The sequence below is a fragment of the Lagopus muta genome, chromosome 6, assembly GCF_023343835.1.
Source record: "Lagopus muta isolate bLagMut1 chromosome 6, bLagMut1 primary, whole genome shotgun sequence".
NCBI classification, from domain to species: domain Eukaryota; kingdom Metazoa; phylum Chordata; class Aves; order Galliformes; family Phasianidae; genus Lagopus; species Lagopus muta.
Window position 1 is genome coordinate 36,223,799 of NC_064438.1, and position 21,101 is coordinate 36,244,899.

At 38.0% G+C, this 21,101-nt stretch overlaps 1 long non-coding RNA gene across 2 annotated transcripts; it reads left to right on the plus strand.

The window, feature by feature from the left end:
* The first annotated feature begins 2,288 nt into the window (after window positions 1-2,288).
* On the plus strand, window positions 2,289-20,568 carry LOC125695230 (uncharacterized). 2 transcript variants are annotated; one of them, XR_007377879.1, is made up of 5 exons: window positions 2,313-2,353; window positions 14,088-14,253; window positions 15,329-15,367; window positions 15,513-15,560; window positions 16,068-20,568. It is a non-coding gene; the product is annotated as an uncharacterized LOC125695230 (long non-coding RNA). The 2 variants fall into 2 exon arrangements; XR_007377878.1 differs by lacking the exons at window positions 14,088-14,253; window positions 15,329-15,367 and having other exon boundaries at window positions 2,289-2,353.
* Window positions 20,569-21,101: the final 533 nt, after the last annotated feature.

Below are 21,101 nucleotides of genomic sequence, written 5' to 3' on the forward strand. Positions count from 1 at the left end.
TTTAGGATTATAGAAGCATTTTACTGCATTTAATGATTGGGTAAGAAAATACCAAATTAATGCAAAGTAACATGCCTGGGGGAAAAACAATTGTAATTATGAAGCTCACAGTGGTGGACTCAAAATTAGCAAAAATGATCTTGGAGTTATTCTGATTAATTCCTTAAAAACATCAGCCCAGCTCTCAGCAGCCATCAGAAGACAAACAATACTCAAAAGTATCTGAAAAAGAATGAAAAAAGAAACTGAAATCTTGATTATGTCACTGCATACATTGATGAGACAGCAACACAGTGATTGATTTGGGGAGCTAACAGAGGATATACAGACCTAGAAAGGGAATGGCTCTTTATGAGAATTGTACTCATACTCTTCAGCTTGGAAAGAGACAACAAAAGGTGGGTGTGAGAGAGGAATAGAAAATCATGAATGACATGAAGAATCTGAATAGGGAATGATTACTCACTGCAGGGCACCCAGGGAAACTTTTTGGCAGCAGGTTTAAAACAAACATAAGAAAGATCTTTCCTGCTTAAGAATATTGTATTTTAAAATTTATTTTCATCGGGTGCCAAAATTACAAAATGTTTAATTTTATTTTTATAAAAGAAGAAATAATTAAGAGCTATTAAATACAAGATGGATGACTTTTTTTAGGGTGCAGCTAGCACTCTACTTTTCCCCTTTTACATGCTCCTTTTCCTAAGTATCACCTTCTGGCCACTGGCTGAGAAAAATCTGTTAGTTTGATACAGCATGTCTGTTTTTATGGAAAACAGCATAGAAAATATGGTTTATTCAATACTAAATATGCAAGCACTGATTCTGCTATCCTTTCCACTGGCCTGTGCTTAGCACGAAAGCTAGCCAGGTTTTTGTTGAGATTGCTTGATTAAATTTATAATTTATAATTTATTTTAATAATCACCAAACTCTCAATAATAACCTAACAAAATCCAATATTTCTTTCTATACATTGATCAGATATCTAATATCATACAGATGTTTTCAGTGTTGATAAGAATGAGTAGTAATATAGAATACTTAGACTGAGATTCAGAACAGTAAGTACAATGTGAATTACAGATGAGAGACATATCTCTATGATCAAGTGAAAGGTGTTAATTCATTCTCTGTACAGTCTTGCTTTAGTAAAGCAAAAACAGAGAAGGAAGGGATGGTTCTGTATTTTCAGTGTCTTTGTATTCATGAAATAGTACTGGAAGAACAGTAATCCATTACTGTATTACTGTATGAATGCTGAGGCTTCCATTATTTCAACGGCTGCCCCACTAAACATGTGGTTTCTGTGGGAACAGACAACAGTGTGGTTGGAGAACGTGGGTGTCTTTGTGGGTCTACAGAGCTAGTGCAACAATAGCCCTTTCTCTGTCAAGGCCCAGTATGAACAGAAACATAACTATACAATCAGCTATGTGTTAGAGGGCTTCTCCTCCTCTCTTTCCGGGCAGAGAAAATTAGATTCTTCTGAGTCAAAAGCAGAACGTGTTGAGAATACTGTGCCGAAAAAAAACCACCAAAAAACAAAACCAAACACCCTAAATATCTGAGGCAGAATCTTACCTCTACTGATCTTGAGATGGGGGTAGTGACAGAAAATGGTAAGACTGGAAACTAATATTGTAATCAGCCACTGAAATATTGAGATGAGCTGTCAAGAATCAAGTGTTCTGCTATTTAAAATTTATAGACAGGTACTACTGTATTGCCTGGAATATACATATATATTTTGGAAGCTGAAAAACATAAGATCTTGTCTGACAGGCACCCTGCTACTCATGTGGCCTCCTAACAGAGGTGGGACCACTAGTGCTATCACTGGTTAGATGTAGGGCTGCCAAGAAGGCTATGTAGAACTGCATCCAGCGCTGTCTATATTGCATAGTGGCAAATGACCAAACAGTCCTTCAGATTATAGACCTGTGGGTTAAGACAGCACAGTCTTGAGCATCACAATGACATCCTGGCCCATAAAACTCAGGCACTAAGAAGCCTTTCCATGTATCTCCTTTGATATATTTTTGCTGCTGGTTGAACCAAGTAGTTACTTGCAGAAATGTTCTGAACTCATTTCTTGAACTCCTGGAATTTGTGAAACCAGTGAAATAGGAATAGTTCAATGAAACCAGAATAGAAATGGCGTATGAGAACTGCTGAATCATGGTCTGAACCTCTGATTGATCACCTGAGGCGAGCAATGAGTCAGCCACAGGAGCACAGGTGAAGCCTGGCTCCACCTCTTCTAGACCATTTAAGAGCTGACTACCAGGGGGGAAGGATCTCTTCTACAGATCTACTCTGCTGGAGTTTCGCAAGTAAGCTCAGGATACAGGTAAGTGTCCTATCTTTTTTGCTTTGGTGTAATAACTATGTAGCCAAGCTCTCTGGTATACCTCATAGCTATAGTATCTGTACCTTCATTGATTGTACAAATGGGATTTGCATTTATGCTCAAGTAGGAATACTCAAAATGAAAACTTCATAGATAATGGCTTAGATGACTTAATGCAAGTGTAGATTTGTTTCTACTGGCTAGTGGACATAAAAATATAAGGTGAAAAGAACAAATCTAAACTTCTGTTGTTACTCCATAATTTTTAATAAATCTTTTACAGCTCTGTTTCTTCATACTATCTGCATCTTAAGACTAAAGCCTAGCCGTACCTGTAAATAATTTTGTATGTAATGTAGATAATGCTACTTAGGAATTGTGTATATATGTGTTTATTTATATATATATATATGTGTGTGTGTGTGTGTGTGTGTGCGTGTGTGTGCATATATGCACACACACACAAAACTTTTAAAAAGAAATCCATGTTTTTACCATTATTTCTGAAATTTGTTTTGAAATCCAGAAATGAGTGTGCTTTCTGGGTTGTACCAGATAAGGTGAGTCTGATAAGAGTAAGGTGTGAATGATGGTTCCTTTCATCCCCCAAATATATGACGTTGATAGTGTTGTTAACAGTGATTCTAAGTGTATGCAGATTGTAATCTGTGAAAATACTTGTTCCACTTTTTCTTAACAACGTAGGTTCTGCTACCAGAATTAATGTTGTCAAGTAAGAAGAGTTGATTTTTTTCAAAAAAGTACACATCTAAAATTAATGTGCTAAACAATACACTTGTGCTTTATGTTTATTTGTAAAACCTAATTCAGTAATTTAGTATAAATGCAAGATTCAGAGCTACTGCACTACTTGCATGCAGTTGTATTGGTGGTAAGTAATGCACGAAGAGACTACAGCGGAGCAGGCATATTTCCTTTCACTTGCTAGAATAACAACTATGGAAATAAATTGCAAAATATTCTTCATGCAAGTATTAGTTGTATTTTCCTAAACTTGTGTGTGTGTGTGTGGACTGCAATTTAACTTGGATTGTCTCCTATTATTTGCATGACTTTTATTTGGGAAAGTAGAGCAATAAGAGTGCTGGAAAATGTGGCAAGGTGTGGTGCTCTTTTTTTTTTATTATTATTATTATTCTCCAGCACTGGCTGGCAAGGTGTCACTGTTTGAATAGATTGTCTGTTTATAACCTTTTCTATCTCACAAATAAGAGCTCTTCTGCTGCAGTTCTCAAAAATTACTAAGAAATCCAGGTAAAAAAAATCAAGTTTTGAACACTGTCATAGAATCACAAGGTTGGAAACAACCTGTACGATCATCTAGTCCAACTGTCTTCTCATTACTATTGCTGCCACAAGATACTAAACCATATCTCGCAGCTCCTCATCCAGATGCCTCTTGAACACTGCCAGGGATGGCGACTCCACTACCTCCCGGGGCAGCCAGTCCAGTGCCGGACCACACTCTGAAAGTTTTTCCTCATGTCTAACCTAAACCTCCTCTGGTACAACTTGTGGCCATTTCCCCGTTCATTGCCAAACCCCTCTTCACCACAACCTCCCTTCAGGAAATTGTAGAGTGCAATGCAGTCTCTCCTGAGCTTCCTCTTCTCCAGACTGAACAATCCCAGCTCCCTTAGCAGCTCCTCATAAGACTTGTGCTTCAGACCCCTCACCAGTTTCGTTGCCCTTCTCTGGACATGTTCCAGGGCCTCAATGTCTTTCTTGTACTGATGGGCCCAAAACAACACAGGACTCGAGCGCCCTCACCAGTGCTGAGTAGAGGGGGATGATCAGCTCCCTGCTCCTGCTGGCCACACTATTTCTAATGCAGGCCAGGATGCTGTTGGCCCTCTTGGCCACCTGGGCACACTGCTGGCTCATGTTCAGTCAAGCATCAACCAACACCCCCAGGTCCCTTTTCTCTTCACGGTCATCCAGCCACTCATCCCCAAGCCTATAATGCTGCATGGGGTTGTTGCAGCCAAAGTGCAGGACCTGACACTTAGCTTTGTTGAACCTCAGCCCAGTGATCCAGCTTATCTAAATCCCTCTGAAGGGCCTCCCTACCCTCAGGCAGATCCACACCACCTCCCAGCTTGGTGTCATCTGCAAACTTACTGGGGGTGCGCTCAATCCCCTCATCTAGGTCATCAATAAAGATATTAAACAAGATGGGCCCCAGTACCGACCCCTGGGGGACAACACTTGAAACGGGCTGCCAGCTGGGCTTCACTCCATTCACCAAGACCTGCTGGGCACGGCCCAGATGAGGTTGGGTAAGCAGGGCCTGCCTTTCATGAACCCATGCTGTCTGGGCCTGATCCCCTGGACACCACGCACATGCCGTGTGATCTCACCCAAGACGATTTGCTCCATTACTTTCCCTGGTACCAAGGTCAGGCTAACAGGCCTATAGTTCCCCAGATCCTCCTTACGGCCCTTCTTGAAGATGGGAGTCACATCAGCAAGCCTCCAATCCTCGGGGATGTCTCCAGTTAACCAGGAGCACATATAGATGGCCGAGAGTGGCTCGGCAATCACCCCCACCAGCTCCCTCAGCACCAGAGGGTGTAGCCTATCTGGTCCCATGAACTTGTGACAGTCCAGATGGAGGAGGAGCTCTCTGACTGTCTCCACCTGAATTGCTGGGGGTATATTCCGAGCAGCATCCCAAACTTCCAGATCAGGGCGTAAAATGCCCAGAGGATAACTGGTCTGGCTATTAAAGGCAGATGTAAAGAAGGCATTGAGGACCACAGCCTTCTCCTTGTCTTCAGTGGCCACGTTTCCTGCTGCTTCAAGTATAGGATGGAAATTATCCTTGGTTCTTCTTTTGCCATTGATGTATTTATAAAAGGTTTCTTCATTGTCTTTTACTGCAGTGGCCAATCTGAGATCAAGGCGGTAAACCTGACTTCAAGTTGTCTTGTGGGTTTCCTTATATACTAGTATTTGTGACAACTTTCTTGATTTGAAAACGTGTTTTCAGATGTATTTGCTGTCTGGTTGCATGTGGTAGTGTTACATTTTCCTGAAGCCACTGTTATCTGTGATGAATAGGAACTATTGGAATAATCTATAGTGATGTTAATTCGCATTCACTTGTAGTGCTGCTGCCTAGATACACAGTAATTGTTCCAGGATATTCCATTCTGATATGGACAAATATTTGTGATGAAGACATCGCTGATTTTTAACTCATTTCTTCTGTGAGCTCAGAATTAGCTGTTTTTAAGTGAGACAAAGCAAAAGGATAGGAATACAGATAGAGTTTTTTTTTTTTAAGATATATTAATAATTCATACTTCATTTATTAATTGTACTGGAATTTGATTATTTGGTTACTTGATTGATTTTCCTCTTCATAAACAATTTCACGTCTTCTCCTCTTCAGCCTTCTTGCTCTAATTGACAATTGTTACTTTGAAACAGACTGAGAAAATGTTTGAAAACGCTGGAGATCATCTATAGCAATGGGGAAGCCAGTTCATCTGACTTTGTCCACAGAGAAAATGGCAAATTGGCTCTCAGAACAGCTCCTCTTTGTTCTATTTATAGTGCTCTTAAAGGCCTTTCGAAAATGGTGATTGTGAATTACCATATATAAAGTACAGAGAATCCATGTGGAAGAAAGGAATGTAAGGGACAGTAAAATTGCATTCCGTAAATAATAGTATAGGGCAAAATTGGAAACCAGAAAGATCTGTTGTCCTTTCCATCTTCTAAGACAGAATTTTATAATATTTTACCTGTTTTTTTTCTCCTAGATGTTATCCAGGGAGTTAATATTACTGGTGAAGATCAATCAAGGTCAAATTAAATTTACATTTATAGCTAATATCAATTTTGGAGAGATAAATTATATCTGTGATAATTTAATATAATGCATTTATTTATAGATTTTTGGAATCTTAATTATTTTTAAAAAGAGGAACTTAAATTATTTCTCAATTAAAAAAAAAAAACAACAAAAAACAAAAAAACCAAACAAACAAAAAAAAAACAGCTTTCCTGTTGCACCAGCAATCATGGACTGACTATTTATTTTTAGAACTCATTTGAACTATTTCTTTTTATTGATACTTTTCTATTAGAAATTTAATTTTAAAAATCTATTTCTCTAAGAAGGATTCCCTTGGGGAAATGGTCCAAGTGACCATTCCTGCAATTTTTATAGTGATTCTGCATGCTCTGCATCTGTCCTCTTGAACAGTGTCTCTGAATGCTGTCAATGGAAAGATGAATTTGATGACATTTTCTAGGCCAGTTCATCACAAACCTGTCTCTCTACTCAAGTCTTCAGTTACTTTGCTCAAACTAAAATCTTGGACCAACTCTCTTGTATGGCTGTAACCTCAGGCAGAGAAAGTTCCCCCTTTTTGACTCTAAGTCCAGCCTAATTTTTTTTTTGTATGACTCTGTGTACTGCTATACTTGTCTGGCATACAATTTGCCTTTGCCCTGTAAGTTGTTTCTCCCATTTGGTCTGTTTTGATTATTCTCACTGCAGTATTTAAAATCTTTCATGTGTTTCCTTCCAGCTTGAAGTTGGCATTATCAGTTACATGCTTTTTTGTCTTTTATTTTAATTTGGTCTTTGGACAATTCTTCATATGGCTGCAAGACTCTTTCTTCCTATATTTCTCTCACCTATAATTCCTTTGCTTTGCAAAAATCCACTTCTCCTCACTAACTGACTCATTCTCAAAGCTTTTGAAAACCTTTCTCCTTGTCCTCCAGATTAAGGGTTAGTTCCAACTTCCAGTCACCCACGAGCCCAGCTTCTTCATCTACTTGTTGAAGTTCTAGGCAGAGACTTTTCTGTTTTCTCCATGTTATTCTTATACCTCCCACTAAGCTGGGGAAAGAGAATGTTTCTATAAACAGCTTCAAACTATTTCATTTATGCTCCTTAATATTTTTCTTAACTAGGACTGGGACAGCAATAGCAGTCAAGTGAGATCAAGCTGAGCAACTCTTAGCCTTATTTCCCCCACTGACCCATTTGCATTACTTGCATTTGGACTTAGAATGTCTTCTGAGGCAGAGAGAGCAATATGAACAGCTTAAAAGTACTGCAGCAAGTCAGTTGATAAGCATGGTTTTGGAATACTTGCTAGAGAACTTAGAAGTGGTGGACTGTAGTGGTTGAATGCCTCCAGCTAAAGGTTTTAAGAGATTTACTTTCCACTTCCTTACTTCTCTGACAGGTTTATTGTATTTGATGAAACCTTTACTGTTTCCCAATTAAGTTATTTGTATGTTAATGATATCTGTAGATTGCGCAGGATGATAAATATTAAAATAGGATGTGGAAGTGATTCATATTTTGTGAACTCTGGTCCTGAGGTTTTTACAATTATCAGAAAAAATTACATTAATTGCACCAAATTACATGATGAGTGGGGAAGTTTTCATTAGTATCCATTTCATAAAGCAACATAGAAATTTCCTTTTTTCTATGACTATAAATATGTTCAATCTTACATAATAGCAATGCATATATAATGGGTGATGTTTATCGCTTTGTGGAGTTCTAGGACTTCTAATAACTTACAGATTTGGGTTAATTATGACTGCATGAGAAGGAAATTAGATGAGAGGGAAATATTTTGGTCACACAAACCTTATTTCCTTAGGTAAAAAATATTCTGTATGAAGATCAGCATCTTAAAATGTGAACCTGAGAGCAGTCTTGCAGCATCAGACTGTATGGGCCACATGGCTGGCTGCCAAAACATAAGACTCCACCAAGAGTCCAACCAGCCCCTATCACAGGGTAGATACCGTACTTGCTCTTCCATTTCAGCTACAGTGCATTGCTTCTGAGGTGAAAGAATTTGATAAAATTCTTTTGATAAAAAACTCTTTTGTTCATGCAGTTGGCATGGTAAGAACAAATCAAGCTGCTTTTGTAAACTTTGGAGTCCTTCTCAGGTAGCAGACTGTACAACTTGATGTATGCAAAACAAACAGCCATTAAAAAACACATGGATCTCATTTTAAAAATGTAAACCTCCTATTTGAGTTAAATGATCATTATTTTCACATAAGCTCTGTGTTGTAGTAAAATCTGATAAATTAAGTAAGAATATAATCCAGAAATCGTTACATCCAGAATTTTTGCAAAGAAGCAAATATAATTTGTGATAGATAACAGTGGAGAGGGAAAGGTGTGAAAGAAGGCTTTAAAAAAAAAAAGAAAAAAAAGAAACAATTAAAATTATCCTTAAGAATATAGTCAGAAAAGACAGATTTCAATTTGAAATAAGTCAACTCTCACTCAGATCTTGAGGAAAGAGTTAGAAGTGCCCACAGAAGTTGTTCCACATTGAGCTGGCCTCTTGCTCAGACTCAAAAGTCATTAGAAGACATTTCTAATGGGCTGTTCTGTAGGGGAAAAAGAAAAGAAAATTAAGATCCAAAATTAAAATACACAGCAGTCTCTGTATCATAGAATCATAGAATTACTCGGGTTGAAAAGGACCTCAAGAGTCATCAAGTCCAACTGCAGCCTAACTATAGTGCCTTAATTCTAACGACCCTCTGCTAAATCATATCTCCGAGCACCACATCCAAATGGCTCTTAAACACATCCAGGGACAGTGACTCAACCACCTCCCTGGGGAGCCCATTCCAATGTTTAACCACCCTTTCTGTAAAGAAGTGTTTCCTAATGTCCAACCTAAACTTACCTTGGAGCAACTTGAGGCTATTTCCCCTCGTCTTGTCACCAGTGAGAAGAGACCTACCCCACTCTTACTGTAAGCACCTTTCAGGTACTGGAAGAGAGCAATAAGGTCTCCCCACAGCCGCCTCTTCCCCAGACTAAACAGCCCCATCTCCCTCAGCCTCTCCTCATAGGGCTGATTTTCCAAGCCCTTCACAAGCCTTGTTGCCCTTCTCTGGACCTGCTCCAGTACCTCCACATCCTTTCTGTACTGAGGTGCCCAAAACTGAACACAGTACTTGAGGTGAGGCCTCACCAATGCCGAGTACAGGGGCGGGATGACTTCCCAAGTCCTGCTCACCACACCATTCCTGGTACAAGCCAGGATGCCATTGGCCTTCTTGACCAACAGGGCACACTGCTGGCTCATGTTCAACTGACTGTCTATCGGAACACCAAGGTCCCTTTCCATCAGGCAGCTTTCCAGCCACTCTTCCCCAAGCCTGTAGGGTTGCCTGGGGTTGTTGTGACCAAAATGCAGGACCCGACACTTGCCCTATTGAAACTCATGCTGTTAACCTTGGCCCAGCAATCCAGTCTGTAGACTTTCTTCTCTTGATTTCAAGAGCAAGAATGAATCACCACTTTTTCTACAACTTCATGTTCTTTCTCTCTAAGAGGCAGAGCATAAGTAGAGGAGTCAGGGTGTTACTTTTGTGAGAGAAGAGTTCCTCTTTATCTGAAATCATACTGAATGAAGGTGGGAAATGGACATCAGTCCAACACAACAGAATTTAGGGAGCAATGTTTTTGCATCAGGGCCTCTAAGATGCCTGCTGACCTGGGGCGGCTGGAGAATCCAGGTCCCACAGAAGGGCACTGTGATTGCTCCATCATTGTTATCCAGAAAGGGTCCTTAAGCAATTCAAAGTAATGTATTGAACAAGGTAACATTTCTTAGCCATAAAGTACTTTGGAATGACGGTCAAGCACTCTAGAGTGTGGAATAAACAACATATTTCTGTTATATGTGCTCTTATTAACAAGAGGAAGGATGCTAATAGAGCCCTAAGACTGCACTGTTTATAATGAGATTTCTGCAAAAGTCGAATTCTTTTTAGAGATCACAGGAATAGAAATCCTGAAGAAAAGGGTACATTTTGTGCTTTGCCTTGTGCAAACTGAGGCACGTGTTTGTTGGATGTGTATAGTGGAAGCTTTTTTTCTGGGTCTGTCTGACATAACAGGAGGAGCTACTTCACATGTGGAATCAGAGTTTAGAAAGTTGTTTGTATTGCAACAAATAGACAAACCTATTAAATTGCAGTGATGTGATCCAGGCCCTCAGCAGCTTCATCTGAAATGTAACCTATATATCAGCTCCAGATGCAAAAAGACTGGAATGTATGGTGCACAGGATTTAGATATTTCACAGTAAATTAATTAGGGATCAAAATTTTTGAAACTATATGCTCAAAATGTTATGTTTTCTAACTTGTTTTGTAGACGTTAAACCTTTCTGCCCTTTTCTTAGAAAACTACTACATTAAAAGAAATTTAGTTGTTTGGTATGTTATTATAATCTTCTTCTGAACCAGCACTGAGCTTTAGTGCTTAATACCATTTAACACTGTATAATCATTTAAATCCACTTTAATGACTTTTGTAATATAAATGTTTTAAGTATAGTAACAATTATTTTAACAAGTGTTTCCTGATTCTAGGCATGTGTAAAGAAGATGGGGTATGTAATATGTCTGACCAGATAACTGCTTTTACAAATTATATTCATTCTTTATTTAGCTGCAAAATGAAGAGAGTTCAGTGTAGTTCAAGGAAAGCATTGTGGTAAACAGGCAGCTTAAATGTGAGCAGTGTAAAGAGCAGCAGCTTGCAGAAATATTGCTATAGATACTAAGACCATATCCTGCCTTGGTACGGACCACACATAATTGAATCATGTTCAATAGAAGGCCATTACAAAACAGAACTGATTTGCAATGCTAATGCAATGAAGACAGCTGTCGCTGGGAATTAAATATGATCATTCAAAGCCTGAATAAATGAGGTGCCCATTATCTTCTGGCTCTGCTGCAGCCTGCTTAAAGAACACAAATAAATGATACTGTCTCAATAACCAGCTCAGTTTTGTCTTCTAGCCATAGAAATATTAAGAAGACAGGGAAGAGGGAGGGAATACAACAACACCAACAACAAAAAGCATAGTCGATTTACAAAGGCAAGCACAGAAGCAGTGCCCTAGGACTCTATTTTCAACAGAATGGTATTTGTGGAAAAATGGGGAAAATAGCTCTTTAACCAAGCTAACGTGTTTTAGTTGAAAAACCGCATTCTTATTTGCAGAGAAACAGTGAAAAATAACAGGTGTCTAAAAATTACCATCAGCAATTTTTCCAAAAGAAATCAGCCAGAGAATCCAAAATGTCCAGTGGACTGGTGTGGAGTCTGTAACGAATGAGAAAGGGAAGGTTAAGGGAAATTTCCTTTCTTTTTTCCATGCAGTGCCACAAATGTCATAAATTATTGCTATCAATTTTAATGTGAGCCGTAATCTACATACAAGGAAAAAGCTAATTAAGGTGACAGAAATTTACACTTGTTTGAAGAGGAAGTTTTTTTAATTTCGCCGAGCCCACAGCTGGAAGAAGGATAAAGAAAGTTATCACAGACATGAAGGCTGCTTCTGTTTCAAGTCAGGATGGTACCAGTGCAGTGGGGAGGTCAGCAGATTATGTGGCAAGTAGGGCATTGGCTAGAATTTCACTGCAGAAAACACTGTATAAAGTCTGTGCTTAAAAGGAAAAAAGAGAGAGAACAGAACAGGTAACTTGCATAAATCATATTGCTAGGATATATGTATGTGTGAAAACATTTCTGTAGAAGTGTGATATCCTTGAAGGGTAATCATGAATGAAAGATTATAGAGCTGCTTTTCTCTGATCAGACAAAGTATTTCCCCATCCACTTCTCCTTTGTATTTTTTTTTTGTTTGTTTTCCAAAACAGAAATAACAGGCAGAGCCTGGAAATGATCAAAATAGGCTGGGAGATGTGGGAAACACCTGACATTATAATAAATACCAGCAAATGTAAAGTCATATGCAGGCACACAAAGACAAATGAACAGGATGGATTCAATTTGGAGATTATCTTTTTAGAAGTCAGCAACATCAGTAATGGGTAGAAAAAAACTGTTGTGTAATTATAGACTGAAGGCCAGGCTGGTTGCAAGTCAGTGCACAAACTACAGGCAACAGTGTTTGCAAGACTAAGTTCATAAGAGCGTCTGCACTTGAAATATTGTATATTTCCTTTAGATCCTCACATGTACTGAAACTGCAATTTAAAAAAGACAATTAATATGGGGGGGGGGGGGGGGGGGTAGGTAATGGAGTGTGTGTGGAATGACCAATAGAACCAATCACTGCTCTGTAAAAATCAGAGGAATTGGAGACACAGATAAGTGAAGCTATACGTGAAGAAGTGGAATTATTTGTATTTTGAAAGAAATAATGGACATAAGCGATATCTCCATAAAGCAACTGTGAGAGGTGTTTCAAGGACAGAACCCTTTGATATCAAAACACTTTGTATGTTAACTCCTCTTGTAAAATTAAACAGAGCAAGGTCAAAGAAATGAGTATTTGAAATTATTATTTTAAGTTCCTTCATCTATCATTTTCTTGATAACTATATAGTTTGCAAATGCTTTAGCTGTGAGCTGCTAAATAGAAGGCCTATTGTGCCCTATTGTGAGAATGTCTTTAATGGATTCTCTATTTTCCCATTTTCACTTGGGTTTTAGTATTTTTCCTGTTTTAAAACCCAGGGAGGAAAAACCTTGTATTCACTGTTTTGAAACTCTTTGAGAGCAACGCAGAACCTGTGCATTTACTATATCAAAGCCTTTGATTATGTTGAGCTGGAGGGGTTATTCCCTCCCCTTTCCTACCAGTGACTATTGCATTCCCTGTAGATTTATGCCTTTTACCACTTCAAAAATTTCAAAATACATTTTAATCAATAGGAAACTTTGTAAGACTGTTGTTGATGGTTGCGGATTTCTATTTATTTATTTATTTTGAGTGGCAACACCACAGGTGATATACAGCCAGAGAAAGAAGCACAGCACTGCATGGCACCTCACAGACAGTGGGAACGTGCAAGGCAAGGCCTTTCCAATGCTGTCCTCTGTTGACAATATTCTCTTCTAGGGAGAGGGAAAGCACCTCAAGCATTATCAGATGAATGAATCATCCTGTTGCTTTGGAAAACAAAGCCAGGAGAATTCCACTTTTTTCCCCAACTTTAGTAAAGCACTTGGTGTTTTCATGCTCTGTAATTGTAGCAATTAAAACTGACAAATGTAGAACAGTTTGCAGGTTTACCAAACAGAAGTATGGCACGCAAATTATCCTGCTAGCACTGTGAGAGCGAACTTCAGTATTGTTTCACAAATATACTCTTGTGGCTAATTCTTTAATTTACGGTGATGCCATCTTAGCATAAAGTGAAATAAAGACTTATGAAATACTTTATTACAGAAAGTAGACTTAAGCTGGCCCTACAATGTATGAAAATTCAATCACTTAAGGTTCTTCATACAGGAATTTTGGGCGATTGGACTGAAATGGCACTAGTTTCTTCCTGTTCCCCTTATACTTAGCTGTGTTGTGGAAGAAAAGGAGTCAAAATACATATAATGACTCGCTATCTTCTATTTGAGTTGAAACCAAAGCGACTGCAAATAAAAGCCAGGGAAAGCAGGACAAAGGAGAAATGTGTACTGTGCTCCCTCCTCAGCAGCTGGAGCTTTCTGGGTACAAGAGGGCGTTGTACCTGGAAGGATTTTAGCCCATTGCAATGCATATTCCAAAGATCAGTGCAATGCAGGTGCATGTATTTCAATTCTAAAATGTTCTGAATCCTCTTGCGTGGTTGTCCTGCCCCTACTTAATTTCAGATTCCCTTTGAATGCTACTGAAATCCAAGGAACAGAAAAATTCCTTTTCTTTTCCAGGTGTAGACTGTGGTTAACTTCCTCTGTTGTGGTATTTAATTGATAGAAGCTTCCTTTAAAAAAAAAAATCTTCATGATATCTGGATCGTATTTCATTTTCTATTTCATCTAAGTACCTAGAACAGTCCAGAAAGAAGAATACAGGTAATGATGGTATTACTTCCAGGTAAGAAAGAAGTAAAATCACATCTGGTTTGCTGCTCTTAACATAGTTAAAGAATGCAGTTGTGTCCACCATGTTGTGCAATTCACAGACTAAACCAGCATTTATCATAGTAAATGGCAAGAGATTGATGGAGACTAATTACAACATTTCACAAGCGATAATTGTTGTTAAATGTTGGTCTTTACATAATCTTTGTGTAGCTCTGAAGAGCTCTCTTCGATTTCACTTGATATGATGACATCACCTTCAGTTCCCTAAATTCCAGACTGTGCTCTGTCTTGTAGCTCTGCACTAGGGAACCAGGTGCTGGGCTGCCCTTCCCATCATGTTTTCAATTCCAAGAGATGCATTTCAAAGTGGGCAGAACTTGATACAATATTTGAAACCTTGGAGTTGGAGAACCATATGGATACCTATCACAGAATCACAGAATTGTAGGGGTTGGAAGGGACCTCCAGAGATCATTGAGTCCAACATACTTATTCTTTTAGTTGTTGCTTTGTTTCTGTGTGTGTGGATGGTTGTGGCTGGGCTACTTAGAATCCAGCTTCAGAACATTGGATAGGTTTGATGTGTTAGTTCAACCTTCTTTGCATAATTCTTTGCATAAGTTGTAATTTAATTCTTTTTCTTATTAAGCATAAGCTTGAATAGAAGTAAGTACTGAGCAAAAGTGTTTGTGTTGTGTTGCTAAGGCTGGATATGCAGCTATGAAGCTGTTGTAGAGCAACAATATGCATTATCTTTACATTATGGACAGCTAATTTTTGTATTGTATACTCAAAACATGAAAATAAACTGTAACAGAAGGTCTTCTGTAGATCTTTGTTCTCAGCCTGCATTTTTTCAGTCATTTTGTTTCTTTTCCAAATGGTCTAAACTGTATTACATCTCCTGAAAAATTTAATTAAAAAAAAAAACAGCAACAACTTCACACTAATTAGTTAATTAGGGGCCATAAAATGTTCTTTCTGTCCCTCTCCATTTTTATTCTTGTTTATTTCTGAAGTGTGAATGGGGTGGAAAATCCATCCACTAAAAGGGAGATGGAGATAATTGAACTCTTTTCATACAGTTCCAGGTAGAAATCAAATCCAAGACCCAGAGGTGAAAGGTGAGCTCTGTAACTACTATACCAAACTATTCTTGGTAATTATCAGCATAAGCATAATTATTAACATTTCAATTATACTCACAGCACTACATCTCTCCAAGGGGTTTAACTCCACTGATTTTTAACTTGTCTTGTTTTTTGGTAGACATCCAGTTGGAACAAAGTTGATGGATAATATTTTTGACACAAAAGGGTAACGTACTTTTCAGAATATGTGATCTATATGTTTTGTCCTCAATGACATTTGCGTGCTTCCAGATTTTGATTGCTTGGTAACACTACTTGGCATGGTGAGGTGTCTATTTCAATAGATTTAAATAACTTGTTACACAAGAAATAAATGAACAGCTCCAGGCTATCCTCTCTTAAAATCTAAAGTTGAAATTACAACTTAGATGAATGATACTGCATCCTTTGATTTAAAACAAATACTTGATCTTTGCTGCCTAATAACTTCTAATACAACTGCTTTCTAAAATTTAATATGCCCAAGTATGAAGACCAATGTTTTATGAATTTTAAAATATCTTATATATTTTTAACAGTTTGTGAGTATTAAGCAATTTAGGTTTGAAATAAATAAAAGATTTATGAGTAGAAATCACTTGCTTCTTCTCTATTGCTTCTGTATTATGGTTGAGTTCTGCCTGTACAGTGTTTGCTATCTGAGTAAAGTTGCCACACTATTCTGTATTTACAGGAGTGGTACTTTCAGAAAATGCTTGTAAGAACAGCCTACCTGGGGAGGAATGGAGACTTCACCTTGACTGCTGATAAGACAGCAAAAGCAACTCACCTAAGGACTTGCTGACCCTGCATAAGAGAAATTAAATGAAACAACATGTAGTACTGGTAATATCCTAAGTTCCTGCTCTACAGCACATGGGTTTGAAAGAACATCTGTTGAACCTGTTTAAAATTCTTAAATCTTCATTAAAAAAATGGCGAGCTTCTAACAGGGCTGGAAGAAAGAACAGTGCAGCTTCCTATATATTCTTTCCTATTCTTGTGCTTTTTTCATGGAAATCTGCGTATGGCCAGAAAATTATGCATTGGATGAACCTTTGGACTAATACTGAATGGACACTTAAATTTTCTTCTGTAGGAACTGTTATTTGTTAAGGCTGCAACATAGCCTAAAAACATCTGCATACAGCAGCAGGATGTTGGGATATTGGCAGGATTTTTGTGTAATCAGGATCCTAGAAAAAATACATATATTGCAAGCTTACATTTTTAATGGTGGGCATTGTACTTTGATAGTGTACACAAAAGATACAAGAACATGAGAAACACAAATGCAATCTATGAAATGTCTTTGTTTCTTTCTAAAACAACAGTAATAGAGAAATAGAAATGCCATAAGAAAAGTTCAGTAACACAGGAAAAAAATGCAATGGCTTTGGAAGACTCTCCCAACTTTCCCTGGAAAAGCAGGATGTACTTTTATGAAAAGATAAACCATAGTTAAAAGGGAAGGGTGGAAGAAAAGCACTGATTTGAGGAGCACTGTAGATACTACAGAAACTATTTTGCACAAGTTAGTGCTACACAAAACTTCAAAATAAGTGGATCATGGAAGCTCAGAACAAGAAAACAAAGGCCAGCAGACAAATTGAACATTTACAAATATGTCAGGTTATGATGATGTCATTAGCAACTTGAAACAACTGCAAGTAAATCCAAGCCTTGTGCAATTGTGCAATGGAATGACAAAATATCACCAGGAGAAATGTAAGCAGTGTTTACAACCCCAGATAAAATATTAAACCTGAAATGATCTGGTATCAGCACATACACAAGTTTATGAGTTTTATCAAATATCTTTGTACCAAAAAAAAACAACAAAACACAACTCAGAATTGATTAGGTACCAGGAATATCCTCCAACAATTACTATAAAATTGCCAAGGAGGAAAAGAAATGTCTTCTGGGCACATTACACCTAGAAATACATTGAGCACTTCCACAGGCTAGAAATTTCTTCCTTACAGCACACTTGTTCAGCACACTTTAAACAAAAGTGTATGGGACAATTATCTAAACTGGAAATGGCTGCTTACCTGACAGTGTGATATTGCTAGCAGGTTTGGTTAACAGTACTTTCCTAAGTCTGGGCTGGCCATGTAGGACTGATAATGAAAATTATGGGCTGGTTCTCATTCCTAATGCAAGTAAAAGACATTTTCCTTCATAATAAATAACACTAGTTTCCATGCTATCTCTCCTTCTGCTTTACCACTACAGCTGGGAATGATCACGTTCCAGATTTCAGCTGCTGCAGCTGACCATAGCCACATTCTGCATTCTCTGCCATCTCTGCTGTGAGAACAACAGTTACAGCAAACCTGCAGGTTTGTGACTGCAGGCATATCTATAGTAAAGCTTTCTTTTTCAGACACTCTTCTTTTTTAAAAGGCAGATTAATTTTTTAAAAATGGAAGATGAGTATAACCCAGAATATGCTGCTTTACCTCATGATGCAAATGTAAGTGTTAAAGGAAGACTGCAGATGAAATGCAGCCCCTTTTGTGTCTTCCAAGCAAACAGGAGATACAGGTTCAAACCTAGCATGACAAATCCAAAATGGTTGCTACAATGACCTCTCCATTAAATTAAGAGATTCTTCTACTGAGCTATAAATACACTGTGTGGAAGCTGAAAAATCTTTGTAACAACTGAAGGTACTAAAGGCCAGAGGTCAGTTCAGTGTTTATCAGTGCAGTTAAAAAACTGAGTCCCAAAGCTTGGCCAACCAGCACTGTCTTTTCTTAGATAAAACTCTCCTAGTGTTAAATAGAGTCTTAATGAGCTCAAGTTCATTAGTACAAGATAGCTGAGATCACGCTTTCCTGGCTTCACTATTGCTTCAGCAAACCAGGTGAGCATTTATTTTAAATGCTAAGATGTAATTTGTAACAATAAATTCAAAAATAAATGAAAAGAAGGTCATGTGTGAGTAATAGTGAAAGATTAGCAAGTCAAAGATAGTGAGCTTTGAATATTTTATACAGACAAGTAAACGTTAGCTTATGCAAGGATGTTGTCTGCCAAAATAAGGGTAAACTCCAAGAGCTGTTCCTAGTCACTGTAACATAAGATTGGACCATAGAACAAAGTAGCTCTACCTTTGTTCGCATAAGCTTGAAGAAGATATGCGCCAAGCTTCTCTGAAATAGCTTTATTAGAAAATACTGCAGCTGAAGAAGGGGTTATGTACCACAAGTCTATTGTCCCTTATCATGGGTCCTTGTTGTGTGCCTGGTGAACAACATGCTGCTTTAGGCAGGAGATCAAGCTGCTGGTGAAGCTGTGCAGTGTTAGATACGTATCCTGCTCCTGGCAGAATTGTGTTCATGTCTGGTTTCTAAAATGCAGCGTTTTGTCTCAGATTGGAAGTTGTGACAGTGGAAACTTAAATTCAGTGTCTGCAGTTACTGAGGGCAAATGGTTCTGTGGAAGTGCGTTTAGTCACAACCCTCTAGATATGGTCAAAGACGAGCACTTGAAAGAGAGCTGTTTTAAGAAACACAACTGAATAGAATGGAAGAAGCTGGAGAAGAGTTGTTATTTCACCTTAAAATTGAGAGCAGGATTTTAAATTTTATTAAAGGATAAGAGGGAGGCACAGGGGGAAGGCTACCTTAACTGGTTAAATTTGGGCAGCATGTAGAGGGCAGAGCTGAGAGTAAGATGTGCTAGAAGGGAAGATTCAGTATTAGTTCAGAGGAAAATAGTGAGTTAAGCATGTAATGATAACAGTGGTCCCGCTTTCTTTTTACAGAGAATGGAAATAGATAAAGTATGAATAAGGTCAGCCTTGAATGCATTGCCTTGAGTAAGTGCCTCATGAAAATGAGGAATCTAACCCTAGGTAAAAGCAGTGTGATTGAAGTACACATGCTTTTATAGTATGCAAAATACTAAATCACTAAATCCTCTCCTCTATATGTGCATAGGCATGTACATGTGTGCATGCACAGCGGGGATGTGCGCTGTCATGACTTGTTACCAAGCAAAAATTGTTAACCAATTAGTTCATACAATAGTAACCTCCTATGTCAATGACAGATTCTACAGATTTAATTTAGTCAGCAAGCTCTGCCTGTACTGACACTGATGAGCAGAGTAACTCAGACTCCTTGGCTCTTATGCCCCTGTTTGACTTTGGAACTCAGTTCGGAAAGTATTTTCATCTGCATCTTTGAAACTAGGACTGTACAATTTATTTAACCTTTCTACAAACCCATCTTTACATCTGGAACAGCTTGTTGTTTTTCATCTAGTGGTTGCAAGTGTGACAGTTATGTTTTATGTGTGATGCAGAGCTACAGCATTACAATCCATTGTAGCCAGCAAAAAGAGTTCCTGATACAGGGAGCACTTTGAACCCTGAAAACCCAAATTATTTGTCCTAACAGGCTCCAAGCTCTTTCCAATGGTCTGTCAAAACAAACAAAGGAAAACAGGAAAAACAAAGGAAGGAGGGGGCGGGGTTGGGGAGTGTAGATATATATATATAATGTAAGATTGTAGAACTCCACTATTTTAAGTCAAACACTATTTTTTATTTTTAAGCATATGATGGTCTTGTGTTGTGACAGCCTGAGCATCAGGCAAACTTCAGGTTTTTCAGTTGGTTTTTCACTGTTGGTGAGCTTTGCTGTAGTTTGTACAAGGATAGCATGAAACATCTGCCTATCTGCCTGTTGCATATAGAAGTATTTGGAGATCTCTGCTTTATCCACTGCCATTGATAGGAGGTGCTGAGATTTACAGGATTTGTTCTTAATAGCAAAACTGTAGAAAGAGTTGCTAAACCTCTTTTATAATTACTATACTGAAGAAGAACATACAGCTAAATTCAATACATAAGAGTTATCTACATTTTTTTTCTAGTTTCAACATTCTTTTCCTGTAGAAGTAGGTATTTAAATAATATAGGCTTCAAAATCAGCAGCAAATGGACCAGAGTGTATGTGTATAGAAACTCTCTAATTAAAATTAGTGCCTTTAAAAAATCACTGTAAACTCTGTTTTCTGTAATTATAACAAGCCCTAGAGTTTTACCTATGTAATAGTAATTTTTTTTTACTGTCTTCACCATTATTTTCCTTTTCATTTATTTAACTACATCTAACTTGAGCAAACAATGTTAAGTGGGGAAACAGATGTGGTTAAATAGTCTGTAATTATGCCTTTAGTCATCTGTTGCCATCACAAGGCTCCTCCTGCTACCATGACCAGAAAAAGTGACCTAACTGATTTCACCATCAGCCTTGCCAGCTCCTGATGCAGAGTAGATGGCCTTATTAAGCAATCAGAAAAAAAAAAAAAAGAAAAAAAAAAAGAAAAAATCAACCGTTGCAGTGGAATAGTAATCAGCAGTGTTTATACTGTCCCCACAATGCACAATCAGAATCATGAATTCTGCTAATTGGGTACCTTCTGCATCCAGAGTTGCCTGCAGTAGGAAACAAAAAGGATTTGAAAATTAGTGTTTGTATCAATTAGCTTCTGTCTGAAGGTTTAGCCCAGTTCATGGAAGCCATGATTTAAACAGAGATTATTATAGTAACTCTGGTATTTAAATGTCCTCTGTCATTATTCAGCATCAAATTTAGCATAGCAAGACTAATTTGGATTTACTCTTTAAAATATGATTGTTCGGAATTTTCCTAATCCTTAACTGCAAACCATATATTTTATGCTTTTTTAAATATTTCCCACATCA